Source organism: Cryptomeria japonica, chromosome 7 (genome assembly GCF_030272615.1).
Source record: "Cryptomeria japonica chromosome 7, Sugi_1.0, whole genome shotgun sequence".
Taxonomy (NCBI): domain Eukaryota; kingdom Viridiplantae; phylum Streptophyta; class Pinopsida; order Cupressales; family Cupressaceae; genus Cryptomeria; species Cryptomeria japonica.
The window spans coordinates 271,193,458-271,206,527 of record NC_081411.1 but is presented as its reverse complement, the minus strand read 5'-3'; the positions used below and the strand labels follow the sequence as shown (position 1 = coordinate 271,206,527).

The 13,070-nt window shown below is 33.9% G+C and overlaps 1 pseudogene; it reads right to left on the bottom strand.

Annotated features, from left to right (window-relative positions):
• The window catches only part of LOC131856665 (uncharacterized), a 44,849-nt pseudogene extending 33,219 nt beyond the window's left edge, over nt 1-11,630 (bottom strand).
• Nucleotides 11,631-13,070: the final 1,440 nt, after the last annotated feature.

The window sequence follows — 13,070 nt, the reverse complement described above, 5'->3', positions numbered from 1 at the left end:
TTGTTTGTAAAGGATATTCTCAAATGGAAGGAATTGATTATGGTGAGACATTTGCACTAGTAGCTAGAATTGAAGCTGTTAGACTATTTCTTGCCTATGCAGCATACAAGAACTATAAGCTCTATCAAATGGATGTTAAATGTGCATTTTTGAATGGTGAACTTCAGGAAGAGTTATACACTAAGTAGCCTGATGGATTTTCGCTAACAAATGACAAAGATATGGTTTGCAGGTTAAGGAAAGCATTATATGGATTGAAACAAGCTCCTAGAGCTTGGTATGCAAGGTTGGATAAATATCTTTTGAAGCTTGGTTTTACTAAAGGTAGTGTTGACAGTAATTTATATTACAAGATCACTGATGATGATATTCTGATTATTGAAGTATTTGTTGATGATATCATTTTTGGAGGTGAAGATAAATTGTGCATGGAATTATCTAATAATATGAAGGATGAATTTTAAATATCCATGATTGGTGAGATGAGATTTTCTTAGGTTTGCAGATTACTCAAACTGACAAAGGCATTTTTATCTGTCGAACTAAGTATCTAAGGGAATTGTTGAAGAATTTTGGTATGGATAATTCCGAACCAGTAAGTACTCCTATGGTGACAAGTGAGAAATTATCTATCAAAGATACATCTATATCGGTAAATTCAACAAGGTATAAGTCTATGATTAGTGGCTTGTTGTATCTAGCTCAAACTAGACTAGATATTATGAATGCAACAAGTATTGTTTCAAGATATCAAAGTAATCCTAAAGAAAATCATGAATGTTCAATAAAGAGGATATTCTAGTATTTGCAAGGAACAACAGAATATGGCTTATGGTATTCTAGAGATGATAAATTCACTTTATGTGCATATACAAATTTAGATTGGGCAGGAGATACAGGTGACATGAAGAGAACTTCTGGTGGAGCTTTCTTTCTTAGAAAGAAATTGGTTTCATGGATTAGCAAAAAACAGTCATGCATTTATTTATCTACTGTAGAAACTGAATGTGTTGCAGCAACAACTAATTGCACTCAAGTCTTGTGGATGAAGCAAATGTTGAAGAATGTCAAGGTAAATTGTAGTGAACTAGTAGTTATCTATTGTGATAACTATACAACTGTTGACATGTCTAAGAATACGCTATTTCACTCTAAGACTAAGAACATTTCAATAAAATATAACTTTTTGAAGCACAATGTGGAAGAAAAGGAAGTCAATTTGGTTTATGTGAACACTAAAGAGCATATTGTAGATATATTCACTAAACCATTGTCTAAGGAATCATTTGAATATTTGAGAGACAAGCTAGGGGTATCTACCCCTCCAACAGAGGCTTAAGTGATGTAGGTTGGTATTAGTCTGGTATGCATCATCAACTTTATCCTTTGCTCCGAATTGATGTAGTGGTGCTACTACTTAGGGGGAGTAGTTAGCTTTGAGATTCACAAAATTTTGATATCTATGTCATATCTTTGGCATCCATGTCAAAGTGGGAGAGTTATATGTGAAAAATAATGTTTATGGGATTCAGATCAGTTTTAGATTGGACTACACTCCTCAGGGGGAGTTGTTAGGATTTCTCAGTTTTTCATTGTTATATCTTCTATGTGAAGTTTGGCACTTCTTGGCACTTAGATGATTTGTTTTTTACATCTAGTTTTTCCATCAATGCCAAAGGGGGAGATTGTTGGCAATATGAAGGAATTGATTTTTTGTTGTATTGATGTTTTCTCATTGATGTCAAACTAGCTGTTATGGTTGGTTATCGATAGATAGGTTTTTATTATTGGTAGAAGAACTAGTGTTACCGATAAGGGTTTAAAGTTTTATTGTTAGGACCCGGAGGCAACTGAGAGGGCGGGGGGGTGAATCAGCTGTCTATTAATTTCAACACAAATATAACTTAATCAAACTTGATGCATAATACTAGTAAACCAAACTTAATGTTGGCTGACAATTTAATAGTTAATAACATTACGGTTAAGTTTAATGTATGCAACAGAAAGACAAATAAAATCCACAACACATAACACAAGTATTTGTATGTGGAAACCCTGTAAGGGGAAAAACCTTACCCATAATCAGATGATACTACTGCAGATAGTATGTGTGTACAAATGGGGTCTACACAATGAGAAAGGCCAACTGCCTAGAGCTCACTGCTCAATCAAAAAATGGGAGTCACACTGACAACAATTGGATGGTTAAAGCCAATGATAATGTACTGCTCAAAATAGCATCTTCATATGTTGGATTCAGTACTGGTTAAGCTTTGATTGTCTTCTTCAAACCTTCCTTGAATCTTCAAATGATTTCTGTGTGAGTAGCTCTGCTTATATTTGCATATATCTTATTACATTCCTCGTCCACACTTCTACATAATCTCACAAATGAGATCTTACATATATAACAAAACCTAAGACCAAATGTGTAGGTCGGCTCACTAGGAATATTACAATTAAATCAATTACAAATGAATCAATATGTGATGAATCATGTTAGCTTAATGCATTTACAATAATAACCAATCAATAAATCATCTCCATAACGTGACGTGTTGATTTGGAATAGATAATGCTTGCCAGTCCGTAACCTAGACCAATTTGTCGGTAACAACAAATATGCAAACTCAATTGGAACAATAACCAAATCTCCAAAACCAAGTGTCCAAACCATGTCTTCGACATAACCAAGTAATCTCCAGATGATAATAGATCATCCTGAGTGCCAGTGAACAATATAACATGCCAGTGAACCAAATACCGGTGGCTGTGCATAAGTCACTGAACATGCCAGTGAACATAACCAAAGATCTTCAGTGCTAATAAGTGTTGATAAGTGTTCACATCAATGACAAAATCAATGCAACACATCCATAATACCAACAATATCCCCCTTTGGCATTGATGGCAACACAAGATGAAAAACCATCTAAGTGCCAAAGCAGAAATGCCAAAAAACAAAAAAAACCAATCTCCCAAAGAGATCAATTACCAGAAATCAAAATACATCCAAAAGATAATGTGTTTTTCCATATATATCTCTCCACCTTTGACATCAAATGCCAAAGCAATACAAAAACAAGATACAATTAGTTAATAGAACTAATTATAAATACCAACTTATCCAACTGCTCCCCCTGAGAAGTAGCTCTCCTTCATCAAATCTGGAAAAAGGTTTCTCTATTAATTCCTGTCGGTTTGAAGTCAATCTCCAACTATCTAAGTTTCTACTAGTGACGGTATAACCCCAAGCTTCTCTCTGAGATATTCAAAACTTTCCTTAGGCAAAGGCTTAGTAAAGATATTTGCAATCTTCTCTTTAGTATTCACATAAACCAGTTTCACTTCTTTTGCTTCAACATTCTCTTTCAAAAAATTAAATTTGATAGAAACATGTTTAGTTTTAGAGTGAAATACCAGATTCTTTGATATATCAACTACTGCCATATTATCATAGTACATGATTATAGGTTCTTTTCATTTTACCTTTATGTCCTTCAACATTTTCTTATTTCATAATGCTTGAGTATAATTAGTTGCTTCTGCAACATATTCTGATTCTGCTGTTGATAATGATGTACAACTCTATTTCTTGCTCAACCATGAAATCAATCTACTACGAAGAAAGAATGCTCCACCAATGATGCCTTTTTTGTCATCTACATCTCCTGCCCAATTTGCATCTGTGTATGCACATAAATAAAAAATTTCATCTTTAGCATACCATAAACCAAGATTTGTTGTGCCTTGTAGATACCGAAAAATCCTTTTCACTACTGATTCATGATTTTCCTTAGGATTACTCTTAAATATTGAAACAATACATACTGCATTCATAATATTAGTTCTTGTTTGTGTCAAATACAGTAAACCTCCAATCATAGCTTTATATCCTTTCGGATTAATAGGTGTTGATTCATCCTTCAATGATAGTTTATCAGTTGTGGTCATAGGAGTACTCACCGGTTTAGAGTTTTCCATACCAAATTTCTTTAGTAATTCTTTCAAGTACTTTGATTGACATATGAATATACCTTTATCAGTGTATGAAATCTGCAATCCTAATTTTTTTTTTATCTCCCCAATCATAGACATTTCAAATTCTTCCTGCATCTTATTAGAAAAGTCTTTACACAATCCATCTTTTCCTCCAAAAATGATATCATCAACAAAAACTTCAATAACCAAGATGTCATCATTAGTCACTTTGAAATATAAGTTGTTAGCATTACCTTTAGCGTAACCAAACTTCAAAAGATATTTGTCCAATCTAGCATACCAAGCTTTGGGAGCTTGTTTTAATCCATATAAAGATTTGCTTAACTTGCAAACCATATCTTTTTCATTTGTCAAAGAAAATCCATCAAGTTGTTCAATGTAAACTTCCTCTTCAAGATCACCATTCAGAAATGCACATTTAACATCCATTTGATATACTTTATAGTTCTTATGTGCTTCAAATGCTAGAAATAGTCTGACTGCCTGAATTCTACCTACCGGTGCAAAGGTTTCATTGTAATCAATTCCTTATTTCTGTGAATATCCCTTACACACTAATCTTGCTTTGTTTTTGATTACCTTACCATATTCATTAAGTTTATTTCTGAATATCCATTTAGTTCCAATTACAATTTTTTTTTTTAGGTCGGGGAACCAATGTCCATGTGTTATTCTTTTCAATTTGTTCCAATTTATCTTCCATAGCTTTAATCCAATGTTTATCTTCACATGCCTCAAAAATTGTTGCTGCTTCAATTTGAGAAATTAAGCATACCTCGTCATTTGTCAATCTTCCTCTTTTCATAACTCCTTGATCCTTATTCCCAATTATCTGACTTTTAGAGTGATTCAATCTTACATACCTGGGTGTATTCACTTGCTTTTGTTCTTCAGTCATCGTTGAATTCTCAGATGATGCCGGTGTGACTGGATCTACATTTTGTACCGGTGTATTCAGTGTAGGTTCATTTGTGATTATTTCAATTGCCAGTTCAGAGTCCATATACCTTTAATTACCTCTAAACTATTCATCAATCTTCACATTTGCACTCTCAATGATTTTCTACAATCTTTTATTGAAACATCTATATGCCTTGCTCTTAGATGAATAATCAAGAAATATTCCTTGATCAATTTTAGGATCAAATTTACCAATATAATCATCTCTCCTAATATAACATTTGCTTCCAAATATTCTAAAATATTTAAGAGTAGGAATATTACCAAACCATAGTTCGTGAGGGGTCTTACCAGTTTCACCTTTGATGTGAACTCTATTGAATGTGTAAACCATTGTATTCACTGCTTCTCTCCAATATACAAGAGGTAGGTTTGCTTCTAATATCATGCTTCTAGCTACATCCAGAATAGTTTTGTTCTTCCTTCCACAACTCCATTCTGCTGGGGAGTCCGAGGTGTTGATTACTGTCTTCTGATTCCATTCACTTCATAGAATGTATTAAATTCCTTAGATGTGAATTCACCTCCTTGATCTGATCTTAAACATTTGATTTTCTTACTAGTTTCATTCTCTACCATTGCCTTGAATAATTTGAATTTCCTATAAGCTTCTGATTTCTCCCTGAGAAAAGTAACCCAACACATTCTATAATAATCATCAATGAGTAGCATAAAATATCTATCTCCTTGTAAACTTCTAGTTCTTGTCGGACCACATAAATCAGTATGAATTAAATCAAGAACATTATTGGATTTCTCTAGAATACTCTTAAAAGTTGCTCTAACTTGCTTTCCAAATTGACATTCCTTACATACCGGATTGTGAGGTTTTACAATCTTAGGTAAATCCCTTGCCGCCTTAGTTGTACTGATCTTCACAATGCAATCAAAATTTACATTAAAAAGTCTCTTATGCCATAACCAACTTTCATCAATATGTACAATCAAGCATGTCTTCTCATTGTTATTCAAATGAAAGATATTACCTCTAGTCTAATTATCAGTTGCAATTTCCAAACCAGTTCTATTCATGATTTTGCATTTATCATTCTTGAATTGTAACTAAAATCCCTTCTCAACTAATTGACCAACACTCAAAAGATTATGCTTCAAACCTTCAACATAATAAACATTGCCAGTATTGTGCTTACCATCAAAAGATATAGTGCCTTTTCCTTTGACCAAACAAGCTTTATCATCCCCAAATCTTACTAGACCTCTGTTGTATTTCTCAAAGTTTAAGAATTTACTTTTATCACTAGTCATATGATGTGAACATCCGGAATCAATGATCCATTCATCCTTTTCTTCAATTTTAGCTGTCAGGGCCTGCTCTACCGGTTGTACAGTAGGTACCAGTTGATCTTCCGTTATTGCAAAAAAATCCCATCCATTGTCTGTCGGTTCCTCATCAGAATCATTTGTAACTCCTTCATCAACACAGTAACATGATTTGTCTCTATTCTTCTTAAATATGTATCTCTGATATTCAGGGTTAGTCTTATATGCTCTTTTAGCTTCTTCTTTCAATCTTGTATGTCTATAAGGACACCTAGATGCCATATGACCAATTTTATTGCAATTAAAACATTTAAATGGTGCTTTACCTTTATACTTACTTCCAACTAGACCTTTAGGCATTTTTCTTGCAAATAGTGCTTCAAGCTCTTCAAGTTCTTCATTTTCCCTTCTGATGTCTTCAAGTTCTCTTGCATAAAGTGCTTTCCAATCAGATTTCTCAGATGATGATGACGATACTGCAGACGATGATGATTTGAAAGCTAAATTTGTCTTAATTGTAGCAATAGGACCAAATTCCTCAAGTTCAAAAGCTGAAAGTTTTCCAACCAAGGTATCTCTAGATACTGATGTATTAGGCATTGTTCTCAATTCATTAATAGCAATTACTTTCATTTTTGTATGCTGGTGTAAATGCTCATAAAACTTTAGAAATAATATCATCTTCACTTAAGGATCCTCCACAAAATTGTATACCCAAAACAATTTCATTAACTCTTTCCATAGAAGCAGAAATCCTTTCATCTTCTTCCATTTTTCAAATTTCCATAGCTAACCCAGAAGCATTCCAGTTTTGCAATTTTGACAGTGGTATCACCTTCATTCAAAGTCTCCAATTTGTCCCAAATAGCTTTAGCAATAGATCGGTCTGATAATCCCATGATTTGCTGATCTGACAATCTGCTCAAAAGTGCTTCTCTTGCTTTTCAATCATTCTCTTGATCTTTAGCCAAGTTTGGTGGATTAGGTTGACTCTATGTAGGACCAACATAGCTATTCTTTGTAACATCCCATATGTCTCTACCAATGAAATTCAAATGTGTTTCCATTATGATGTTCCATATAGCATAGTTGGTTCCATTAAGTTTTGAATTGTCCTTCCTACAATAGTTAGTTGCCATAGAATCAAGCCTCAAGATGTTAAACTTCTGCAAAAAGTGGACTTAGCTCTGATACCAATTGTTAGGACCTGGAGGCAACTGAGAGGGGGGGGGGTGTGTGAATTAGTTGTCTATTAATTTCAACCCAAATATAACTTAATAAAACTTGATGCATAATACCGGTAAACCAAACTTAATATCGGTTGACAGTTTAATAGTTAATAACAGTATCGGTTAAGTTTAATGCATGAAACTGAAAGACAAACAACATACATAACACATATATTTATATGTAGAAACCCTGTAAGGGGAAGAACCACTGTTGGAAACCTTACCCACAATCAGATGATACTACTGCAGATAGTATGTGTGTATAAATGGGGTTTGCGCATGCAAAAAGGCCAACTTCCTAGAGCTCACTGCTCAATCACAAAATGGGAGTCACACTGACTACAATTGGATGGTTAAATCCAATGATAATGTACTACTCAAAATATCATCTTCATATTATAGTTCAGTACTGGTTAAGCTTTGATTGTCTTCTTCAAACCTTCCTTGAATCTTCAAATGATGTATGTGGGAGTAGCTCTACTTATATTCGCATATACCTTATTACATTCCTCTTCCACACTTCTACATAATCTCACAAATGAGATCTTACATATATACCAAAACCTAAGACCAAATGTGTAGGTCGGCTCACTAAGAATATTACAATTAAATCAATTACAAATGAATCAATATGTGATGCATCATGTCGGCTTAATGCATTTACAATAATAACCAATCAATAAATCATCTCCATAACGTGTTGTGCTGATTTGGAATAGATAACGCTTGTCGGTCCATAACCTAGACCAATTTGTCCAACTTGATTAGTCCAATAACCATATATCCAAAACCAGGTGTCCAAACCATGTCTTTGACATAACCAAGTAATCTCCAGATGATAATAGATCTTCCTCAGTGTCGGTGAACAATATAACCTGCTGGTAAACCAAATATTGGTGACTATGCATAAGTCACTAAACATGTCGGTGAACATAACCAAAGATCTCCAATGCTAATAAGTGTTGATAAGTGTTGACATCAATGACAAAACCAATGCAACACATCCATAATACCAACATTTATCGGCAGAGCTTTTATTGAGAATCTTTGACAGGATGGATAAGTGGTGTTGGTGCGGCTTCTAGATGGAATTCGGGATGCAAAAGGTGATCCTTGATTGTTCTTTGATTGATTCGGGACATCGTTTTGGCATGGTGGACCTAAATTAGGTCCGATACCTATCTAGTTTATGGATCAGTATCATGTCAACATGTTCTGTACACGTTACCGAGATGATTTATGGATTGGTTAATATTGTTCTGGTCTAAAGCTGACATGGCATATCATTGTAGTATGGATGTATGTAATGATCTTATTGTGATATCTTTTATGTGGCCGACCTAATTGGCTTATGCCTTAGGGTTTGTATAAATTGTTGTAAGATCTCACTATAGATCGTGGTTGTAATGGTCTTGGTCGTGGAAAGAAATATCATATGCGAAAGAGATTTGGTCAACCATAGGTGATCTAATTGTGTTTATGTAAGAGGTCAAGGGCATCTAGTATTGAGCTTAACCAGGACTATAATCAGGCATGGTAGATGTTATCACTGGAAGTTCATTCTTCTAGATTGTTGTCCAATTATCTTGAGGTGGTTATAACCTCTCTGTAGTCAATGAGTCTCGTTTGTAATGAGCATTCCGCTCTAGGCAGTGTGCCTTCCTGCATGTCCAAACCCCTTATTGTATCACATTGTTTCTGCAAAAGTATCATCTGACTATGGGTAGGCTTCCCACCATGGTTTTTCCCTTTACCGGGTATTCCATGTACAAATCAGGGTGTTATGTGGTATGGTTGCATCATGTTAATTATTTTTTTCATTATTAAGTTTTATCACTTACCGGTATCTGTTTTGTCTATTCTAGTATTCATTGTTTGTGTGCTCCGGTTAAAGGTTATAAAGTGGTTTGATTAATATAATCTGTTGACAAATGATTCACCCCCCCCCCCCTCCCAGTTGTCCATCGGTTATTCTCACATGATTGATTTGATTATTTTGATAATAGATGGTTAGGTTTGAAGGGTATATAAGTGATTATGTGTAGTTTCAAGTGCGCGATTAAACAATTTGAGCTCCGATACACAACATAATATCATAACAAAGCAGTGTTGCATAATAGAGTATTTTGTGCTAACCAAAACTATTTTTGGAATTTGTAGATGTTGTTTATCAGTTCAAACATTCCAATTATTATATGTAATCATTTGTGTGGCAGTAACCTTTCGGTGTTGTAGCCCTTATTGCAATTTTAGCAGTGAACTCTAGGCACTGTGCTTGAATGCATGTGCATTCCCCATTGTAATATTTACATTTACTCCTAATAGGGTATTATTTCATTGTGGGTAGGTTCCCATTGTAGTTTTCCCCTTAATCACGTTTCCATCTATAAATTTGGTGTTATGGTGTTGGCGATGTTTGCCTTATGTGTTTGCATCTTTCTTTTGTTGAATTGTGTTAGATGGTTGAAGAATCAGGTTAAAAATGCCAACACAATCCTCCCCCCCCTCCCCCTTCGCCACCCCCTTCACAGTGTTCCTTGATTCCAACAATAATCCCACTAAATTATGGAGGTTGTAGATTTGTCGATTTGAATCCTTTTCAATGAATATTACTCTTATCACTCTTGGGAAAAATACCAACAACCCTTTTGAAAATCTTATCCCAACTATGATTCAAATAGCTTTAGATAACTTCATTGGTGCTAAAAATTGTAGTATGTTTCCAATTTCATACTATTTTATTCATCCACTTGTCCTTTTACAATCATTTATTCTTCTCTATATATATTCCAAAGGTATCCTAAGTGTAAATTTGTTGTTTCCTCTTCCTCTCCAATATACCATATAATTGAAAAGATTTTTTTCACTAGAACAAAATTTAAATAGTTACAAACATCTTGTAAATTATTAGGTGAAAAATAAAGTCAAAAATTGTGTAAATACTAGATGCACAACTAAAATGGACAAGTTAAAGACTAGATGATGTATACTCGCCTAGTGAGGAGTATGAAGAATGGATAGAAACCTAATGCCAAGAGATGCTAATTCTTTAGTATTATTTATTCATTCTCTCATTAACCATTAGTTTGAAGTAATGTTAAAATTAATGACCTTTAATTGAAATAAAGTGTATCTAATAGTGAAATTATGATCTAGCTTTCATGATAGAGATTATTTTTTGTTTTCTACACTGAATTTTATAGCATGAAAGAAAACATTACAGCTCTAAATGCTTAGATAAGTTATATTAGAGAAACCCAAAAATATATCAAACAAGTGCGATAATTGACATGAATGCAGACATAACATGAACAGTGAATACGTTTTGTTCGTAAAAGCCTGAAACTTTGTTTTTTTCTTCTTGGTCTCCTCAGATGCCTTTGCTACACCAACTTCATTGTTGCCTGCATTTGAACCAAATAAAAGTTTCTCTGGCTTGCCAGACTGAGACGTATATTGAGATTGTTGGACAGTTGAGGACAGTTGAGGAAGAGCTTGGACATGCAGCATCAAGAAATAGTAGTTGTACTTCCATCCAAAAGCCTGCCAACTCCAGAAAATAGAATAAATTTAACCTCTGATTGGTCCTTTGCCTCATCTCAAGGTGCTTTGGTTCTTGTTACCTCGTGGGGTTCTTTGTAATCGAGAGGAGTATCAAAAGTTTCAACAACAGTGATAGCACACGCAGGATTTGTCTCAATTATATTGATGAAATACTGCTTGTGGTTATAAGATACTACAATAGTATTGCCTATGGTCAGGCAAGAGAAATTCCTTAAAGTGGTCTCCAGGACAACTTTTGGATTGGGTATGTCAAGGATATCCTTTGTATGGGGCTGAAATTTGACATACATCCTTTTGGGAAGACTGGAACTTTTGATTTGAACCAGATCGCCTTCTGTTAAGCTCATATTTTGTATCATCCAATTGGGCATAATAATTTTTCCTTCCTCCAAAGTAAACTCAAGTACTCCACAGTGCGAGATGCGGTTTGTGCTTAGGGTTTGAAGCTCAAAATAGCATTGGATGGTCTATGTGTAAAGCTGCAAGACGATCAAGAGTTGAAGGAGGCATTATAATTTTGTCCCCGCTCTGCAAGTGGGTCTTCCCTGCCCACTCTTCAACCAAAGAAGCACGATAACATTGATATATCTGCTCAAAATTTTGATTTAAGTAGCCACTAAACATTGTGAAAACAAGTGTGTGAAGTCTTCCCTGCCCACTCTTCAACCAAAGAAGCAGGAAAATATCGATATATCTGCTCAAAAGTTAGATTTGGGTAGCCACTAAACATTGTAAAAATAAGTCTAAATGATTTCAGAGAGATTACTTTTTATTTTTGCCTCCTTATAATAACATGGGCTATATAGTAAAATTTTAACTAAATTTACAATGCAAAACAAAATATGAATCTCTGAAAAGAAAAAAACAGAGAAAAAATTTAGAGCAAGAATCAGAAAAATAGGCTTTTTCATTAATTATAATTTACATTGTACAATGATATATAAAACCTCTGTTTAAAAAAAATATATTATATTATAAAATAGTTAATATTAAAGTCTGCAGGGTATGGAGCATGAATATGCTTCAATCCGTATGAGGTAGCATGAATATGTTATGTAATTCTCAGAAGACTAATAGGTGAACTCTTTGGAGACTGATATAATTGGGAAAAAAGTGAGTTCAGATCCAAGGTTTATTTTAATTAGCTTTTATGGTTCGACTTCCCTTCTAAGAAGATAGAATTTTTTAAAAAAATTTTAAATTTTTTGAAGTTAGATACATACTAGTGATTCTAATGTCAATCGTATAGTGGTAGAGACTATTTATTTATTGTATATTCTATTTTGTAGAAAAATTTAGCACATGAAAACTTCTATTTGTTTCTAGATTTTCACTTTAGAGGTTTCTACTAGTCATTCTAGGATATTCTAGAGATGTGTATAAGATTTTAAAATATGGTACAAATATAATATATTTAAGTGTTTATTTATTTATTGTGTTTTTGCATTTTTTTTTAATATTTTATTTATTTATTTATTTTTCAATAAAAGTGGATTATTCTACCAAACTTTTTTATTAATATTTTTTTATTTTATTTTTTACACAGGATTCAAAGAGCATACTAGAGGAAAGAACTATGGGAAGAAAACCTCTGGTCACAGCTCATAAAATAAACCTATAGTATCTAGCAGATCAGTTTATACACCCTGTACAAAACCACATACAAAATGCGGTCACAACACATATAATATCAGTTTTACATAGAGCCCATATAATTTTCAAATGTAGACTCCACAGTTTCTTTCAATGGAAGAAGACCGAATTTTCCAAAGCCCTGTGCCAAATCCCATGAGCCAAAAACCTTCCTACCAAAAAAGAAAGCATCAAAAACCTTTGGAAAAACACTATTGTATCAAATACCATGAGCTCGAACACTCCTCCAGACAACGAACATGAATACTTGAAATGAAATGGGAAAGCGGGAATAATTATCATAAAATTTTACATCAACATTACTCAAGAAAATCACATAACTATTACTGCAAACCTTCCCATACCCGAGAAGGAATTTCCTCAAAACCCACCTCTCGCTGA